Genomic DNA, 21,537 nt, shown 5'->3' with positions numbered 1-21,537 from the left:
ATTATCTGCAAAACTATTTGGAAACATTGAATGTAGCCTGTCAGATATCATAGCGGGACTAAATGTGACCTAAAACAGAGCACCCATACCAGATGTTTTATTTCTGAGCTCATTTTCATTAACACTTCTCACTGGAGGAGGACAGGTGGGCCATTTCAAGTGTTTATTGAACTGAACTGAATTTATTGACCAGCGGTGAACCGAACTGGATTTATAGACCAATATGTCTGCTTCACAAGCCAAGTCAAAAAAGGCAAAAGGGAAAACACACAAACAGAGACACATATACAGATTTTTGATTGGAGTTTTTTATTTTTTTTTATTTTTGAAAGATACTGAAAAGATACAGAAGAGCCTTCATTTATTTGGTTGTGGCTCCGGAGCTTGATGGTTCATTCCCAACTCCTGTCCTTGGGTAAGGTACTGAAGCCTCAGTTTGGCCCTGATGGTTGTCCAGTGTCTGTTTGTAGATAAAATGCTTTAAGCACATAGAATAAACTGCCGTATATGCGTCAATAACCATACCCAGTATAACTATAAACATATTATATATTACATGTTAGTCTATATACCTGCAACTATTTTCACCAAATAAATTTTTGATGATGCTATTATTAATGGCATGGGAGGCCTATGGTAGCACATACATTGTTGCCTCAGGCAAAGCAGATATTACATTGGGGGGAAAAAATCTCCTTCGACTAGCAGGTAATACTCTCCCAGTGTCCTCGGAGACTAATGTCTGCTGTCCGGGTTTGAACAGCAGCATTCACAGCCCAGAGCACATAAGTTAAACATGATTTTCTAGTTGATGACAACGGTATGTCTTCCTTGTAAGTTACATTAGACATATAGTAGAGCTGTTTCACATTATGCTCTGCCTCCCGAGGTTTACACTCCAACTCATTTCGGGCCAATGATGAGAGCCACATTTCTGCTGCAGGGAGGCAGCGTTTTGGGAGTTCCTTTGGACTGGGATATATATGAGGTCCATGTAGTAATCATACTGTCAAACTGCAGTGGACAAATCCAAGTACATGCAATAACAAATACGCTTGACTTATAAAAGCTCTGTAGTTGTTCCAGCAAGAACAGATTGACATTTTGAAAGAATACACGTTGGCTGTGTTGCTGGGAAATGAGTAGCTCAAAGCCTCTCTAATGTCTGTAATAAGTAGCTGGAGACAGCTGGTTAGTCTGACTTAGCATAAAGATCAGATCCTGTTCCTAGGCTATTTCTATCCAAACCTCCAAGTCTCACTAGAAACAACCTGTAAAAGTGACAGTTTGAAGGGTAAACTCGTTTTATTCAGGGTCTGCTAACTCAGATCTTAACTAAGAATGGAAATGTCCCAGAGAATCAATATACTTATATATAGTAAGCTTTAGATGGATGGGTGTAGATCACTTTTTTCAGGACATTCTGCTAAACTATTTTAACTTGCAATTAAAAGATGCATCACATTTACTCACTCTTCTTTTTATCATTGATGTATTTTAATTTTTTCGTAGTTTTGATATGGCAGTTTTCCTTCACATTGGTAATCATCTGCTTTAGTTTACTACATGTAAACTTACCTAAGGCTCCAAAAGGATTTTACTTTTTTTTAAAAAGCAAAAAACAAAAACAAAAACAAAAAAACTATGCTTGGGGTGCATTGTTGATTGGCAGGTATCTAGGATGGAGGCTTTGACAGTCTTATCCCTATCTGCGTATGGATTTGGGGACATGGAATTTCACCTCACTCATGAAGAAATCGCCCAAGCTAGGGAGCTTGCACGAGCTTGAGAAATGCTGGCTAGATATAGTTGGTCTCGCTTCAGTGCATATCATGGGCTCTTGAACCAGTCTCCTGGATAGGGGCTGAATTTTATTCCACTCTATAGAGTTGTCCTCAGTGAGAGTTGTTGACAGAGCCAAAGGATGAGGAGGAGAACTGACGCAGCTCTGTGGCTGAGGTCACTGAGGTAGTCAAAACTCTTTGGTGGTCGGGTCCTGGGGGTGGATTCTTCCCTGAGTTCCTTTGACAAGCTGGGGTCATGGTCCCTCTTTTCAAGAAAAGGGGACCAGAGGGTGTGTTCCATCTTCAAAATTAGATTTCTCTCCCCAGCCTGCCCGGGAACATCTATGCCAGGGTGTTGGAGAAAAGAGTCTGCCCATTAGTCGAAGTTATTGAGGAAGAACAATGCTGTCTTCGTCTTGGCCGTGGAATGCTGGACCAGCTCTTTTACCCTCCTGAGGATACTCAAGGGGGCGTGGGAGTTTGGCTCGTATGTGCTTTGTGGACTCGGGGAAGGTATTCGACCGTGTCCCTCACATGTCCTGTGGGGGTGTCCTCTGGGGGTGTCCTGCAAGGTTGTGTCAGGGGTGTGGGGTATCAGGTGTACAACTGCAGCAGCAGCTTAGCAGCAATAAGTCAGATTTGTTCCCTTTGGGAATTGGACTTTTATGAACAGAATTTCTAGGTGAAGAAAAAGGAGCTGAGGGTGTCACCTTTGGTCTGCGTTTTGAGGATGATGTGGTTCTGTTCATGTCATCAAGTGGTGACCTCCAGCTCACACTAGAAGTTCTGCCCTAAGTGGAGGAGTTCAAATTTTTTAGGACTAAGTGAGGGGAGATGGAGGGATGGATTGTGGCAGCATCTGCAGTGATTTATGGTGATTGGAAAGTTGAGCAGTAAGCCAAAGCTCTCCATTTGCTGGTCGACCTGGTCCTACCCCCACCCATGACAAGTATAGAATAGTGACTGAAAGAAAAATATGGTGGATACAAGTGGTGAAAATGAGTTTTCTTCATTAAAGAGGATGAGGAATGTGGACATTCAGGAGTTACTCATAGTAAAAAGGAGAAAGTTGCCTGACCATGATGGCTCCTGGATGCTTACTTGGAGTTGTTTTGGGCATGTCAAACTTGGAGAAGATCTCAGACCTAAGACACACTGGAGAATCTCTCTGCTGGTCTGGGAACACTTTGGTACCCCCACAGAGGAAGTGACTGGGTAGAGCGAGGTCTGGGTATTTGTGCTTCGACTGCTGCAACCACTAACCTGGATATGGATAAGCAGCAGAAAATGGATGGAACGGATAATTTTTCTAATTATTGTACAAATAATTATAATCACAGGCCCACTGTCAAGGAAGTCCACATGGATGTAAATTTGATATAAATTAGTGACATGTTTTTTATGTGGCTTTCATTTGAAGCTTGGCTCTGTGTGGAGTAGTTCTTCTTGGTCTTTTAAAGAGATATTCCCCTGATCAAATATCTTTCAGATTTCCTGTGGTTCCGCAGCAGACGAACTCTGACACTTAAGCCAACAGATACATTTCCTTAACATGTAACAGGTAGAGTGATTGATGCAAAACTAACTCATCATGGTAAATGTGCAGCAGATATAGATATTATCCAGTGACAAGCTTTGTTATTTAGGGACTGTTCTAAACTTTAAAGTCTAAACTTATTTGAACTAATGTGAGGAGGTTCATTAAATAGAAATAATTATTTTGGGAACATGGAGTTAACATGGAGTGATTGTAATTTTTTAATGTGGACATTCAGATCAGAAAAAGCACGATTCATCCTCACTTCATTTCTGGTATCACCCTTGTTTTCATACGGTAATTGTGTTATTATCCATGGACACTCAGAACATATTATTACTGGACAGTGAAAAAGACCCCGCCGATTATCCTCACTTTAAAAAGCCCAACAGACTGTCTCCCATCTCTCCAACAGCTGTAGGGTCAAAGACATAAAAGAGCAGATGAAACACAAATGTTTGGTACATGTGGGTTCTGGTTCTTTGATGCTTGTGTGTTATTTTCTTTCTTATGTACGAGTATATGGGGAGAACCTGACAACAGGGTGTTCATCAGATATAAAGAGACTTAAATCAGCCGAGACTACTTTGTTTGTTCTTGCACTTTACTGTTTCTCTTTAATCCTTTTCTTTCAGTCCTCCATGTAGGTCCCTTGTGCGCTCCCGGTGCTTGGGAGAATGCTTACCACAACAAAGAGACAACATCCCGCATTTGAAAATGGGTTCCTGCCAGTTGGACGGGTTTTTTAAACAAGCATTTCAGTGGGGAAAAAAAAGTCCGCTGTTGTGAATGTCAGCAACATTAATTGAGGACAAAATGTGTGATCCAGTCAAATCTAATTAGATTTACACAACTCACACCTTCTTTTAAGCTCTGTGCTTATTTACCGATGTTGAAACATGTGCAAGATTAGGAAAAGTTCTTTCATCATCGCTGTGATTTTTGTAAGCTGTGGGGGATTTATTAATCATAACATTGACTTGTTCCTGTTCCAGGATCTTCCCTCGGACAGTAACGCGTTGTCTGCCTTTCCGTTGTGGGAATTATTGTGTTATTTCTAAGTCAGGCGGATGTTTAAGCCTATTTGAAGGGCCAAATAAATTCAAAAATGACCAAAAAAAAGTATAAAGAAACAGAAAATGTGCTAACGGCATCTAGAATTATAAGAGACTATGAAATACATAGAGCAGCTCTGCACTCCAGAGGTCACTGACACATTTGCTATTAGTCAAATGGATTATAAAGGAACTGAGGTGCTGCATGTGGAGGTGTTAGGGATGAAGAGCTGGTGTCTGCAAAAGAACCCATTCCAAAACTAACCATAAATATCATGCATGTGGTTAAATGTGGAGATTCATTTCATGTATTCGAACCATCTGGAGGACGCCTCGGAAACTTGTGATCCGAACTCATCTGGAGTACCTCATGATGTGGTTGTTATGACTAAAAGAGTGGGCAATGGAAAATGAGTGAGCTAAAAGAGGATGACAGAAAGAAATGTTCACCACCTCGGTGCAGTCCAAAGGGCACTCGGTTCTTCTGAAATCCTGTCTATTAGTTTGCAATATCGTGTAAAATGAAGAGCAAACTTGCGACACGTACACACACTGCAATGCTAAAACTGTTGTGTAACTGTGTTGTGTAACTGAGACCTAATGTCTCTTTGCTGCATCTCCTGTTGGTTTGTATGATTTAGGACTGAACAGATAAATAATTCAAGGGTTGTATCACAGGATCAAGACTCCGGCACTGTTGCTACAAAACATGTCATACTACAACAGAGCCTTCAGCATATATTATCATATTTCAAGGAAAACTATTCGTCCAACACCAGACCTCTGAGTGCCAAGAACATCAGCATAATGGCTCATCTTGCTAATGATCCATCAAAAATCAACAGGTTATTGTAATGTGTGAAGAAAGGGGGAGGAAGTGAGGTCACCTTGTCAGTGGCTGAGTGCATTGCTCAAACTGATCAGAATTAAAATTCAAAGAGAAGTCAAACATGCATGTCACCACAAACATTCGGGGGGCATTATGACTGGTTGGTTGGTTGGTTGGTTGGTTGTCAGAATGATGATGGTTGCAAGTGGCACACTGGTTACGGCTTTCTTTCAACATGATAAAAGTTATAAAAGTCCTGAGTCCAGTATTCTTACTGTAAATGACAAATGCGGAAAACCACATTGTCATCAAATGTGGTCTTACATATTTCTTTCTAACACTGCAGTGGTTAGAACTGTTCGCCTATTCAGCACCGCAAATTCCTCTTGTGTGTTTCTGACTAGTTTTTCACCAAAGATTTTGAATTAATCACTAAGAGAATAACAATCATTGCCTCATTATAAAGAGTAATAATCATAGCATCAAAATAAAGACTTCACAAATTCCAACAAATTCTTGGAAAGCATTGGAATGGATGTGAGGGAATGTACAAAGAAGTGGAAAAACTAGAGGCACAAATATGTTTCCACCCCCCCAAAATAAACTGGCCACAACAAAGGGTGAGGTTCCATAAGGGAAAAAACATTGGGACATGATCATGTGTTAATAATAACACGTAATACACCCAACACAGTGTAATAGCAGTCTGGTGAGGAAGGAGCGGCTACCAGGTCCAGTGGGCATGTGATGTGGAGGTTAGCCAGATAACTCTAGGCCAGTTACTTAAATCGAAACAGACCTTTTTTTGACGTTAGCAACATAAAACCATACAAGTCAGGTCTCCACAGCTTTACTCTGTCCGTACATACATGTGCATAGATGGGTAGGCGCCGGTGCCAGCCCTTTACAATGGTGAGGTCTCTCTCGGAACAGACATGAACAGCATGTAATGGCTGCCAGACTATACTCACACACCCACTAGGAGACTCCCTCAACTACAATAATATGGCAACCCCCTCTAGTGGTGCTATAAAACAATAAGGGGTTGTTACAACAGACCAACAAAGGTCGGCGACAATTTTGGACACTATGTCATCGGCTCTACATAGGTTCCCTGCAGATGTTTAAAACAGGCCACACTGGAGACATCCAGGATGTACCCTGAATGTGGCAGCTGGAGAAAGAAAGTGACTGGATAGGTCAGTTGTCATCAGGACCTTTAAAAGCATGTAAATATATGAACACATCAGTGTGCCGTAGTATTTGCCATATTACTGATGTTGGTACAATGGTGAGCTTTTGGTATAATTTTGAGCTATCAAATTACTAGGAATTAAATGAAGTTCTTTCTTTATCATTTTCTGCATGCAAGCTGTATTAGCACTGAGAATCTTGTGTTAACGACTCTGCTAAATGAGCTGATTTAAATAGTATTCAGCTGTTGGTGAAGGTTATGCTGTGTATGGAAAAGTGCCTGTAAAATAGAAAATAAGATGCTGAGCATAGTTTGGATGAAGATTCATGTGTTTTAGTGTTAGTAAAATCAGGGAAGATGGAAAACAGATGCCATGGCATCAGCTCATTGGGCCAGATGAGCTAAAAAAAAAAATGAATGTAAGAATCTCATCCAGATTCGTTCAGAGTCTATCTATAGATAAAGAAGAGAGCTGGGATGATGATCTTCTCTCTTACTAAGTTGTTAAGTCAGGTTGCTTTTTGTTTATGTTTTTAAATGAGCCGACTTTGTGAATTTAGGGTTAATAAAGGGTCTTTTGGTGTGTGGTTATCCTATTAATGACCACTTGTCAGCTCAAAGTGCACAAAAGTTACATACACTAACAAAATAAAAGCCAGTCAGTGATGAGGTATCCAATTATAGATGAGAACTGAACAAAAATGTATTAGAATGATACTTCCTGTGAAAAAAATGTGACTGTGAATCATACAGGAAAACACGCACACATTCAGTGTAATTCTCTCTTTAATCTTATCATTTGATATAAATGGAAATAATTAAACATGTGAGTGTCTTTCCGCTTGACGACAAAGCGGCACTCGGAAAGAAATAGCTCTTCCTCTGTGACTTTTCATAGTCCAGTGTTTACCAGTGATGGAATTTTACTGGAGAGTTTGCCTTGTGTTGAACAGCCCAGCCCTCATACATACTTGTGAATGGCAGATGGAAGGACTTCAGATTTGCCTTCTTTTCAACGTCCAGTCTTTTGTGGCATCATGTCTCTTTGTTTGACTGAATGTGCCCTCATTAAGCCCAGTCCATAAAGACTGGAGGAACCCTTGATTCTTTGCAGTTCACTGTATGACTTCTTGTCACTGTGGCAAGACAGACTGAACGCGCGCGCGCACACACACACACACACACACACACACACACACGAATGGTTTTGGCGTTCTCACAGGATAACATAGATTTGGAGATGGTGTTAAAATTGCAACAAAGAAGAGTGGCAGTAAAGACAGGGAAAAAAGGAAAAAAAGAAGTCAGTCTCAAGTTGTTTTTTTTGTTTTTTGTTTTTTTTTTAAATGACCCCCAACTGGGAAAGGACAAGAAAACAAAACAGCAGCCTTGGTCCTCATCAAGGAGCCCACGTAACCTTTCTCTTTGGTAGAAATGGGCTGAAAACATATTTGAAGGTAAATCATTATGACAGTTTATACATTTATACAGTTAACATCAACAACCCATTACTGTCTTCTCTTTTAAGAAATAGTTTGTTTAAAAAAAATAGTAGGTTGGCGAGTAGGTTTTGAAAACTGTGTCAATACCCCCATAACAACCACCACGTCTTTCATTTATTTATTTAGCCTCTTATTTAACCCTTGTGTGGTGTTCGTATTTTTGTTACTCAGCCAGTGTTCATGGGTCTGGTGGACCCGCTAGAGTTTTGGCTTTCCAAATTAACACTATCAAACAATTTTATGTTAAATTACTCAACAGATGTTTACTTCATCCCAATTACAAGACATATGAACAGCAAACATGGTTAATTTTTTCCCTTTACCTTTGTTAGATCACATTTATGAATTAATGTGCTTCTCGTTTTTCTTTTATATAAAATGTTATAAATAAATCAGTTATAATCAAGTGGAGTGAGTGGAAAGACACAACACATTTACACGTGAAAAAAAAATTAATTGTTTAATTTTTCTTTTGAAAAAAAAAAACTGAACACGGGTCTCACAGACCCGAACACCATACAAGGGTTAATCCTCAAGGTTTCTCTTACAGCTTCTCTGTACTGCTGAACATCAGGTGAGGATGCAGTCTCAGCAGTGCAAAGCTTTACCTGACAATCACCACTGCCCCCTGCTGGGGAATGGTGATAGTCAGGTGACTCCTGTCCACAATGAAGTCTGCTTTTTTTTTTCTCCTTTTTTGTTCCATAGTATTAAACACATTCACTTACAGAAACTGCGACTGACTAATGAGGGATTTAAAGGAAGGCTGCACTGACCTTGTGTCACAGTCAGTTTATTTACAAGCCAGGTGTGGCTCACATAATGGAGGGCTACAGCCGGCACAGCTCCAGTAAAATGTATGCTTTTAAATGCTGCAAATCCCATTGTATTTTGCGGTTGAGAGGGAATGCAAGCAGTGCTGGTAAGCCAATTCATGCTTTGTTGAAATAAGATGTGATGTCAGGTTATGTGTTTGCTGATAAGTGCAGAGACGTTACATCAAAATGTCTGCTTTCACAATAGAGCTTGACCCGAATTTCCCACCTTTTACAAAGAGTGAAAGAAGGACACGTGTTGAAGGCACTCTGAAGTAACAACGTCTGTGATGAAATATGCAGTTTTGACACAAGTGCAAGACTTTGCAAAGTCTAATATAGGGCTGACAAAACCTTATTCTCTGGAGACCAACCTTGTCTGAAGAAGTCAGGGTCAACATCACCCAAGAAGTTTGTTTAAGCACAGGCAACCATAGCAACACACCTTAGAAATAGCAATGGTTTACGAAGGAGAGGGAAGCTACAGAGCCAAATCTGTCACAGGCGTGCAGATGCAGCTTTTTAAAGCCCACATTCATTGTTTTGGTTTTTGCAGCTACCTTCAGTTTTGAAGCAGCAAAAATCCCTTTGGCGGTGCCAAGAACTAGCTGGTGAACACAATTTAACCTTAAAGCATTTACAAAGCCACAATAGTACACCAGAGATGGTATTGTTTCCCCCTCTTGATTCTGTTGGTCTATATGTGTATATCATCATGACGAAATTTGGTCACAGCTATGCCGACTGTGCCAGGAACTACCACAAAGGCTGTTTTGATGACTTTGTCAGGTGTTTATAGGTCTGTGGACAGAGTTTTTAAAGCCATGTAATCACTGAAAATACAATCAAGCGCTTTACAGACAGACGAGTGTTTGATATCGAAATGAAGACCAACTTCTAAGATTGGCAACGCGGTTGGTATGTTACCATCACAGGAATGTCTCTGGCTCTTCTAAGCAGTGTTTCTTAGATTGTGAGGCATGACACTCTGCAAGCGACAGAGCCACTGTCGCAAGGAGGTGAATAACCAGGGGAAATATACAGGGTAGCTACACTACAAAAAACACTATGCACTCATAAATATGAACCAATAATAATGAGTAAAATGCAACTGAAATACATAAAATATCTAAATTTTATTTGTTGAAATACGTAATCATGAAGAAAAATATCCGCGGTATAAAGTAACTTTGACCATTTGACCAGATTCCATTGAATGCAATTGTTACACTGCTGAAATGATGGGCCAACTCATCTCCGTGCAACATATTTATTTTTACAGGAAACAGGAAAGTTCTATTTGGCGCGTGGGCTGTACGATGCCTCTTCACCACTGACACTGCTTCTTCTAGTGTAGCTAATATTACTTTATACAAGTAACTTATACAGTTTCATATTCACATACACCACTTTTATAAACTGCTTAAATCACAAAAATACATTTTACTATACACATGAATAACATAGTGAACTCTCATTACAGTTTTATCTTGTTTTTACTACCGTTTTAGTCTATTTATGAACCTGTCTTATTAACTGTATTTATTAAAGTAGATTTCTTCTAAATAAAAGGCTTTTCTTAACATATTTCTATAGCATTCACTCTTCATGAACTAAACATACAGCAGTTTACATTTTTTCTTATTGTGCAAACATATTAAGTGTGGCTTTAACCCAAAAAATACCTGCAATGAACTCACAGACTTTCGGTACAGCCTAACAACTGGATGAGCAAAAATACCTGCAATGAACTCACAGACTTTTGGTACAGCCTAACAACTGGATGAGCACGTGTGGCTTTAACCCAAAAAATACCTGCAATGAACTCACAGACATTCGGTACAGTCACAACTGGACGAGCACAGGCTAACATGAGACACATCAAGACCCTGCTGCCCCCCTCACTGGACCCAATGCAATTTGCATACCGCCATAACCGCTCAACGGACGACGCCATCTCCACTGCACTCCATCTTGCCCTGACACACTTGGACAAGAAGGACTCACACGTCCGAATGCTGTACATAGATTTCAGCTCAGCATTTAACACGATCATCCCCCAACAACTGATCGGAAAGCTGAACCTGTTAGGCCTGAACACCTCCCTCTGCAACTGGATCCTGGACTTTCTGACCGGAAGGCCTCAGTCAGTACGGATCGGGAACTGCACCTCCAGCACCACCACACTGAGCACTGGGGCCCCACAAGGCTGTGTGCTCAGTCCTCTGCTGTTCACACTGCTGACTCATGACTGTGTAGCAACACACAGTTCAAATCACATCATTAAATTCGCTGATGACACGACAGTGGTGGGTCTCATTAGCAAGAACGACGAGTCAGCGTACAGAGAGGAAGTGCAGAGACTAACGGACTGGTGTAAGGACAACAACCTGTCTCTGAATGTTGACAAGACAAAAGAGATGGTTGTTGACTTTAGGAGGACACGAGGCGACCACTCACCGCTGAGCATCAACGGCTCCTCTGTGGAGATCGTTGACAGCACCAAATTCCTGGGTGTACACCTGGAGAAGGACCTCGGCTGGTCCCTCAACACCAGCTCCCTGCACAAGAAAGCCCAACAGCGTCTCTTCTTTCTGAGAAGACTGAGAAAGGCCCGGCTTCCACCACCGATCCTGACCACCTTCTATAGAGGAACTATTGAGAGCATCCTGAGCGGCTGCATCACTGTCTGGTTTGGGAGCTGTGCCATATCAGACCGCAAGACCCTACAGCGGATAGTGGGAACAGCAGAGAAGATCATCGGGGTCTCTCTACCCTCTATTGAGGACATCTACACCACACGCTGCATTCGCAAAGCCACCAGCATTGTGGCTGATCGGACACACCCCTCTCACACACTCTTTACACTCCTGCCATCTGGAAAAAGGTACCGAAGCATTCGGGCACGCACATCCAGACTGTGCAACAGCTTTTTTCCACAAGCCATCCGTCTCCTCAGCAAAAAGGGACTGACTGATAAACACGCACACACACACATACACTAACATTATCACTCAGCTTAACTCAAATACCTCAAAACATTGAGACTGGACTGACTAACCAACACAAGCGCAAACACACTGACCTACACCACCAAACCATCGCACACACCAACCTGTAAATGCTCTTTTGCACAATATTATTACTAGATATATTATATATTATTATTTTTTTTGCACTAACTTGTCTTGTAGCACCTTGGTTCCTGGAGGAACGTTGTTTCGCCTCACTGTGTATTTTTAAACTGTATATGGTTGAAGTGACAATAAAGTTGAACTTGAACTTGAACAACTGGACCAATCACTGTCTATCACTTTTATAACATCTGTTTTATATTATCAACCACCCAGCTTACCTGTAAAGACAGAAAAATACCACAATCAGTTCTTTTTGGCGCGAGGCCCATATGCTGCCTCTTCACCACTGACACTACTTCTTCTAGTGTAGCGTCAGCTACGAGACTGGGCGCCCTCTTCTAGTGAAACTTATACAACAGTAAAATTAACATTACAGTGGAATGAAAGTCTTTGAGTATAAAATAAAATGGGGGGGCTACTATTTTCATGTCTCTATCCTTAACATAGTGGCACACAATGTTTTAAACTGTACAATGTAGTACATAGATAATTTACATTTGATTACCGTATTTCCCGGACTACAAAGCGCACGTGAATATTAGCCGCACAAGCTAAAATCAGGGTTAAATCCTGTTTTGTACATACATTAGCCGCACCTGACTAAAAGCCGCAGGTGTTTCAATGTTGACTTATCATATGTAAGAGAATATGCACAAAGGGAACTGTCAGGAAAGAGATGGCTGTTTGGAGACACATCACTTTTATTAATATTTTGAAAAACAAGTTATGGGTACATATTTGCATAACTTTTTAGGTATATGTACAAGTACTGGTAATTACAAGTACGAAACATGTACTGTGCTTCATAAACGAGTAACAAATGTAGTACATAACAATAACCTACAGCACACCAGAAAAATAGATTCAGCCTACCTTTTAGGCTCAGGTGCAGTGACACGGCTTTAACAAGAAGAAAAGTCAGTCATTCACCATCTTTCTGTTCTTCCTGCGCACTAAAACCACCAAAGTTCTCTTCTCCAGTGTCGGAAACGAACAGGCTCAGGGTGGCCTCGTCATCCACTCTCAGCTTCTTTCCTTCGTTGTCACTTTCAAAACCAAAGAAATCCTCGTTGTCAGTGCCAGAGTTGAACACCCTCAGAAGGGCCGTGGCGGTGTCCTCCTTTCCATCATGCAGCAGTCCAGCCCTTCGAAATCCATCGGTGATCGTGGTGGTATTTCACACTTTTCCACACTGTCAGATTCCACCTGTGGAGTTGAGCATAACTTGCTTTTCGCAAGTTTATTGCCGCTCGTCATTCACGCCTTCCGCTGAACGCGTAGCGCTACTTTGAAGTTTGTTTTTCGCGCTACTTGTACGGCACTATGTTGCCTGGCGGATGGACATGTGACCAACACACCACTCTTGAACCCCGATACAACAGCGGAACAAACAAAACAAATCGTCTTACGATATGACAAAAATCACGGACAATCCATAGAAAAGCTGCACCTGACAGGGTTCAAAGCTTGTGCAAAAAGTAACGGCTTATAGCCCGACAATTACGGTATATTACTTAAAATATTTTTATTTCAGGAACTAGGTTTTCCATTTGGGTGTTCATTCTGGTGTAACTTCACCAGACTCTACCCCCTGATGCTTAGATGGGTCACTATTGCCAGAGTCAGCAGTCAGGCGCCATGGCAACTCATCTTATAAATGACAATGGTTTATAAAGCAAAGGAAAGCTATCGGGCCAAAGTTATCACAGGTTTAATGAGCTGGTCTAATGAGCTGCTACAGGCTAAAACGGCGTAAAAAGAACATTGAGTTTGATCTATGTTCACAGTGTGGACACAAACATGGCTTCAAATGCAAATGCTCTTCCCTCCAAGTCTGATTGATGTGCAAATATGTCACTAAATGTTTGCTTCAAATGCCATACCAACTTTATGACAAAAAAAAGTATATAATGAAGGCAAAGCTAAATACTCCAGCAAACTAATGAAAGGAAATTTGGCTGCACATGTAATGGTACTGCTTACCTCATTTGTTACGTGACAACGTGTGGACAACCTTCTTAGCAAAAACCTCAGACGTTGATTGGAAACCATGCGAGAATGCCGCTGCAGGTGTCATAGCAACAGACACCAGTAGGAGGAAGTTAAAGGCAGCGACAGCCATGGTGGGAATCCAATTTGGGTAGTGCTGCACAAATCAGCACAGCATGATATGACCCCGTATCACATTAGAACATCCTTCAGAGGTTCAATAAATCACTGGTTTACTTTTTTGTTGTTGTTCTTGCTCCTACAGGTGTAAAATCCTGCTTTTATTTAAAACAAATGGTGTAACAGGGATTCCAGGGCTGGGCTCTGTTTAATGTTGGGCATCGATCCTGATGGAAAACACGTTTATTGTTTCTTTATTCTACTAATCCTTCTCCCCATTCTCTTAACTGACTTTCTTATTAATAGCCACCATGGGCGAACCCTTTAAAAAGTCAAACGCATCTCATCCAGAGGAAACTTGGCTTCAGAAGGTGCAGGACCAGTTCTAAACTAAAACAAAAACTCTGCATCCCAGCAGGAAGATGAATGCAAAGGAGGAGAGTGCCGAAACTGTTTTTAAACAGTTCAAGAGGATCCCTAAGGAGTCGAGGAGCTGGGGTAACACCGGCATTGCAAAATGCATCAAAAGCCAAGAAGACCACAGGTTTTTCATAGAGTGTGTATGCTCGAATGAGAAAGACAGATGCACACTCAAGCGTGTGATTGTGTTTGAGCGTGCATGTGTATTTATGGATAGTTTGACTATGTGTGTGTGAGAGAGAGGGAGATAGAAGCCAGCTCTTGCATTTGGCCAAGTGTCAGAATGGGAAAAAGAGCCTCTTCAACGAGCGTGGAATTTGTTGAAGAATCTTGTGCTGTTTAGCACGTACACCCGGATAGACACGGGGGGTGGGGGTGGGGGGTGTTTCGATTTGAAGAGGTAACATTGCTGAGAGCGGGTTGTTGCTGCTTGGATGGGCAGAGATTCGTGTAACTTGCACGAAACCTTTACATAGCATCAGAAAGAAACCAATCCAATCTTTGATCTCCGCTCCCTAGTTGATAAAGCCTATATTTCTGTTTCCAGTTGCCTGCTCTAGTTGCTTTCTTTTCTCTTTACCTTATTTTAGAGCTGCAGAGACCTTACCAAACTCATTTCCTCGAAACGGTCTGATTGTGTTCAGTTGACTTCCTTGGATGCAACAGGCCTTACAAGTTAATCATCCAGGAAAGCCTCTTAGTGACAGCTATGCCTTAATTGCATACCAGACTGAGCCCATCAATTTGGACGCAGCAAATCCAAAATCCACAAATTCCATCTGCATGGGAATGAGTTATTCTGTCAAAACCCCTTGGTTCTCACTGAGAGAAATATACACAGAGCAGTATGAAACATGAGAAAGTCTTACTGGTCAGATTTGTATTAAAGGTGCCACCTCAAATTCTACTGTTCAGATCCCACGGTATCGCTAATACGACCCTCTTTGAGGTCTCCTTTTGTTTAGACTCTTCGGCAGAAGCTATCACCAGGGGCTTTCCAGCATTAAAAGCAAAACAAACAGTCCAGTGTGACAGTAAAAGGGGAAAGCATTGGACTGAGTTGGATTTATTTTTGCGAGAAGTGACCGTACCACTCTTCCTCATTCTGGTTTCATCTCGTTTGCTTATTCCATGCTGTGTTTTAGCAGTTTATCCAGGAAAGCTGGGCTGAAAACACTAACCTTTTCCACACAGCAATAACTTCCCACCATGACATCGAACCAACATTGCTTCAGGGTCCCTAAGCGCTTGCTGTGAAAATGTCAGACAAGCTCTTTTCATGTGAGGGAAATCCTATCTGATTTACTCCCCCTTCTTCCTCAGCTAAGGCGCCTATTTGTACAGGGCCATGTTTCATTTGAATATCAAAGCCGGTGAGGAGCTGGTCAGACACTTTAAATGACATTTTTTGGGCTTCTCTTGAGGAATGTGATTGCTTAAGTGCCCTCGACGGAGGGACCTGATCACAGACACAATGCATCCTTTGTGCCGTCAGTGTGACCGTAATCTCTATTTATCTACACTCTGAGCTCTGTGGATGAGATGAGCACAGAAGTCTATTTGCATCGCAGAGTGCGGCTTTTTTAAGCCTCACAGTTTAGATGGCATTTGAGAAATTGTTCACATTTTTGTCCATGAAACGGTGGCGCCACGATGGCGTACATGCTTCCGACATGACCTACTTGTCTTCACCATGCTTCATTCACCATTGATCACAAACCCAACTGTTGAGGAAATGCACAAGAGAGGCCCTGCTGAGATCTCTATTGCACTTCAAACTTGCTTATATTCAGCGCTAGATTCTCCCAAAGTCTAACAAACATGCTAAATTCATTAGCTTCTCATAAAACATTTACAGGGCTTACGTCTTCTGTGTCTCGTTGTGTGATTTGTGCGTGTGTGTGTATGGGTGACTGCACCTGCTTTGAATATGCGAAGAAAAAGGTAGACATTTTTGAAAGCTAACCTCATAACATTCACAAACACAATACTGGTAGAGTGAAACGCCTCCATATCTACTTTAAAGTGGTCCCAATGGTCCCAAATCACAATCCTCTACAAAAAAAAAAGTTAGTTTGCTACTCAGTTTTTTTGCAAACACATTAAAAACAAGCACGTAAGCTTGTTTTTAATGTGTTTGTTCTGAAAACAAACTACTAGACTCAATTCACTTAATTTTTTTGTATTGATATATGATGGTAAATCACAACAACAGTCACTTTACAGACAGAAAGACCCCAAATTACTAGACAGAAAACCCCCCAATAATTAGATGATGCCCAATGAACAAGTGCTTGTCGACAGTGGGAATGAAAGGGAAGAAACCTCTACCAGAACCAGGGTGAGGGAGGGGCAACCATCCGCCATGAGCAGTTGGGAGTGAAGGGAGCGAGACAAAACAAAAGACAAGTTGTGATAACTAATGATTAAATACAAGGTGGTGTGTAAGCACACAGGGAGTGAGAAAAGGTGAGTGAAGAAGAAACACTTATTGAATCAATGGATGCCCCCAGCAGCCTAGGCCTAATGCAGCACAATTAAGGAATGGTTCAGGGTCACCTGATCCAGACCTAACTATATGCTTTATCAAAAAGGAAAGTTTTAAAAGTCGAGAGGATGTCTGTCTCCTGAATCCAAACTGGGAGCTGGTTCCGTAGAAGAGACCCCTTAAAGGTGAATGCTCAGCCTCCCATTCTAATTTTAATAAGAACCACAAGCACTTGCGTTTCTGCTTGTCCTGCTTGAAAGTTATGACAAAAAGTTCTTCATCTAATATCTTAAATATAAACTTAGCTGTCTTTTGCCTGCAGTATCCGATATTTCTCAAAAACTTGAGGCAACCTTGAGTTTCCATTGAGTGTTCCTGATCAAAATGCTGTAAGTATTTAGCCCCAAAGATGACTTTTTTAACCTTTACAAATATGCAACAGTGACATCCTGTTTAATTCACATCCTGTTTAATTTCAAAATGACCCAAATGTAGGACATACTATCATACAGGCATGCTGCATTAATAAATAAGGATTTTTAAATGTCTTGAATAGCAACACTGGAATGAGGCTAGAGAAGGCAACAAGAACAAAACAACACACAAATAAAGAAAGGAAGGAAGAAAACTGATACATAAGAAGAGTGATCTTTCAAAATAAATAATAGAAAAACTCAAAACCAAGATAGTGCCCCTAAGGGAGAACTCTAAGATGTCCCATGTAAGGAGTCCAAAGTCTTGGTGGATCATATGAAGGATGGCCCGAAGGATGTTCCAAATTGGCAGTGAATCAGTGACAGTGTAGACCCTTCAGGACCAAGGCAAGTGGAGGGTGGTGGGGACAGAAAACTTCTAGAGGCTGGATAGGAATCAAAAACCCTCATAAGGCAGAGACCCTCTGAGGGCAAAGCAAGCAGTTGGAAGGAAAGTTGTCAGAGGGGAGACAACTGGAGGTCAGGGCAGAATGCTAAATAAGCAGAAGGCTGGAAACCAGCCACCCTATAGTGCCTTGCAGACAGAGCAGACCTGCTCCTCAGGATCTGTCCTTGGCATGGGGTTGATGACAACAGGCAGACTTAGGGGTGTAGAGATTGGAAAACTGATTCAGATACAGGATGCAGGGTCGACGGAGGTGGACACCTCTGGGGAATATTTGGCAGGTCAGCCAAGTCTGAGGCACAGGAACTGTAGCCCAACTCAGAATGTGAGACATTAGTCGTCTCTGACCAAGGTACATCAAAGATGACCTACTCAAGGGGCAATGAGACATTGGCTGACTTTTTTGGCTGAATTAGACAGTCACTTCTGATTCATGATAGGTCAGAATGAGGACTCATTTGTGGTGGCGAGAGGCAATTACAAACTCAGTGGGAATAGTGGCTTGGCTTACTTACTGATGCAGATTTAGTCTCGGCTGACTCAAGAATAGTTTGGTGCTGGTTAATCCAAGAACAAGAGTTACTGACCAAAACAGGATGAGGTATTGCAAGACTGTGGAAGTGCCAGGCTTGGCATTTGCTGATCATGGCAGGAGCCTGTTAATGCACTTCACATGAAGTCAGACATCAAAATTTCCAAGTTCCCAGTCAGAATGACTCGAATGCCCCCTCAGATTTCCAAGTCTGGAAGTTGGAGCAGCTTCACCAGCCTTGGCAGAAGTGACCATAAAAAGTAATGCACTGAAAAAAGAGAGCTGTTGGAACAACTTGATTATATAATGTCAAATTGTAACACCTGATTTAATTAAGTTTAGAATTGGTACCTTAAGTTCACAAATCACATGAGTCAGACAAAAGTTACACACAGTGCACAATAAAGCCAACACGCACACTTACACTCACACTTTCACTGTCACTTACACTTCCAGTCAAATGTTTGGACACACCTTCTCATTCAATGTGTTTGCTTTGTTTTCATGACTATTTACATTGTAGATTCTCAGTGAAGGAATTACGGAATACAGAATTATGTAGTATACAAAAAAGTGTGAAATAAGTCAAAACATGTTTTATATTTTAGATTCTTTAAAATAGCCATCATTGGCTTTGATTACTGCTTTGCACACTCTTAGCATTCTTTCCATGAGCTCCATGAGGTCGTCACCTGAAATGGTTTGCCAACAGTCACCATCTCGTCTGGGTGTAGGTCAGGTGACCAGTTGGCCAGGCCATCTGGCTCAGCACATCATCACTCCCCTTCTTGGTCAAATAGCCCTTACACAGCCTGGAGGTGCGTTCGGGCTCATTGTCCTATTGAAAAATAACCCATATGGTTTGCATTTAGTTGCAAACCAGATGGGTGGGATGGTGTGTCGCTGCAGTGGCTATGGTAGCCATGCTGGTTCAGTGTGCCTTCAATTTTGAACAAATTCCCAACAGTGTCACCAGCAAAGCACCCGCACCATCACACCTCCTCCTCCATGCTTCATGGTGGGAACCATGCATGTAGAGATGATCCATTTACCTTTTCTGCAATACACAAAAACACGACAGGTGGAACCAAAGATCTCAAATTTGGACTCGTCAGGCAAAAGCATGGCTACTTTGAGGAATCTAAAATATCTAATCTAAAATCTAAAATATAAGATATATTTAGAGTTATTTAGCATTTTTTTCTTTGCTACATTATTCCATATACACTCAACAAAAATATAAACGCAACACCTTTGTTACTGCTCCCATTCCCCATGGGATGGACGTAGAGACCTAAAATTCATTCCAGATACACATTATAACCATCCCTCCCAAACAGTGGTCACAAATCAGTCCAAATGTGTGGTAGTGGGCACATCTGCTATATTGAGATAATCCATCCCACCTCACAGGTGTGCCACATCAGGATGCTGATCTGACATCATGAGTAGTGCACAGGTGTACCTCAGACTGCCCACAACAAAAGGCCACCCTGGAATGTGCAGTTTTGTCTCACAGCAAAATGCCACAGATGCCACAAGCAATGAGGGAGCGTGCAATTGGCATGCTGACAGCAGGAATGTCAACCAGATCTGTCGCCCGTGCATTGAATGTTCATTTCTCAACCATAAGCCGTCTCCACAGGCGTTTCAGAGAATATGGCAGCACATCCAACCGGCCTCACAACCGCAGACCTCGTGTAACCACACCAGCCCAGGACCTCCACATCCAGCAGGTTCACCTCCAAGATCGTCTGAGACCAGCCACCCAGACAGCTGCTGGAACAATTGGTTTGCACAACCAAACAATTTCTGCACAAACTGTCAGAAACCGTCTCAGGGACGCTCAACTGCATGCCCGTCGTCCTCATCGGGGTCTTGACCTGACTCCAGCTCGTCTTCGTAACAGACTTGTGTGGGCAAATGCTCACATTCGATGGCGTCTGGCACGTTGGAGAGGTGTGCGCTTCACGGATGAATCATGGTTCACATTGTTCAGGGCAGATGGCAGCTGAGAATGTCCCAGTTCTTGCATGGCCAGCATACTCACCGGACATGTCACCCATTGAGCATGTTCGAGATGTGCTTGACCGGCGTATACGACAGCGTGTACCAGTTCCCACGAATATCCAACAACCTCGCACAGCCATTGAAGTGGAGTGGACCAACATTCCACAGGCCACAATTGACAATCTGATAGACTCCATGTGACGATGTGTTGCACTGCATGAGGCAAATGGTGGTCACACCAGATACTGACCGGTTCTGGGTCCCCAGACCCCCAATAGCGCAAAAAACTGCACATTCCAGGGTGGCCTTTTGTTGTGGGCAGTCTGAGGTACACCTGTGCACTACTCATGATGTCAGATCAGCATCCTGATGTGGCACACCTGTGAGGTGGGATGGATTATCTCAATATAGCAGATGTGCCCACTACCACACATTTGGACTGATTTGTGACCACTGTTTGGGAGGGATGGTTATATTGTGTATCTGGAATGAATTTTAGGTCTCTACGTCCATCCCATGGGGAATGGGAGCAGTAACAAAGGTGTTGCGTTTATATTTTTGTTGAGTGTATCTTGCTTCATATATTTGATGTCTTCAGTATGTACCTATAACATAGGAAGTAGTAAAAATAATAATAATAAAAAAAAAACATTAAATGAGGTGTGTTCAAACTTTTGACTGGTAGTGTACCTTTCACCAGTTGTTCTTTGCTTTTTTTAAATTTGCACACTCAACATCGTTCTTCTGAGTTATCAGAAAGGCGACATATGCTTGAATTGTTCAACCAAGGACTTGACTTCTAGTGGTCAGAACTAATACCAAAAGTACCTCATTAGCCACTCTAGCTAGTGTAGTTTGTCATTACGGGGTGATCGTGGCTCAAGAGTTGGCAGTTCGTCTTGTAATTGGAAGGTTTGCCGGTTTGAGCCCCGGCTCGGACAGTCTCGGTCGTTGTGTCCTTGGGCAAGACACTTCACCCGTTGCCTACTGGTGGTGGTCAGAGGGCCTAGTGACGCCAGTGTCCGGCAGCCTCGCCTCTGTCAGTGCGCCCCAGGGCAGCTGTGGCTACAACTTAGTTTGCCATCGCCAGTGTGTGAATGGGTGGATGACTGAATGTAGTGTAATGTGCTTTGGGGTCCTTTGGGACTAAGCGCTATACAAATACAGGCCATTTGTTGGGTTATTTTGACCTCTCTAAGAAAAACCAATAATTAAATAATAATGATAATTAAAAAAAAAAACCCA

General features: G+C 42.0%; 1 long non-coding RNA gene across 1 annotated transcript; it reads right to left on the bottom strand.

Annotated features, from left to right (window-relative positions):
• Positions 1 to 1,622: 1,622 nt before the first annotated feature.
• Positions 1,623 to 13,883, bottom strand: LOC146691691 (uncharacterized). The gene is made up of 3 exons (XR_014915385.1): positions 13,838 to 13,883; positions 2,886 to 3,047; positions 1,623 to 2,747 (listed from the first exon to the last, which is right to left on the bottom strand). It is a non-coding gene; the product is annotated as an uncharacterized LOC146691691 (long non-coding RNA).
• Positions 13,884 to 21,537: the final 7,654 nt, after the last annotated feature.

This window comes from Copadichromis virginalis, linkage group LG15, assembly GCF_057382275.1.
Source record: "Copadichromis virginalis isolate Kocher_CV1m ecotype Utaka linkage group LG15, C_Virginalis_male_GT1.1, whole genome shotgun sequence".
In the NCBI taxonomy this organism is placed as follows: Eukaryota; Metazoa; Chordata; class Actinopteri; order Cichliformes; family Cichlidae; genus Copadichromis; species Copadichromis virginalis.
Note: the sequence above shows the minus strand (reverse complement) of the source record. Positions and strands in the feature narration are given on the sequence as shown.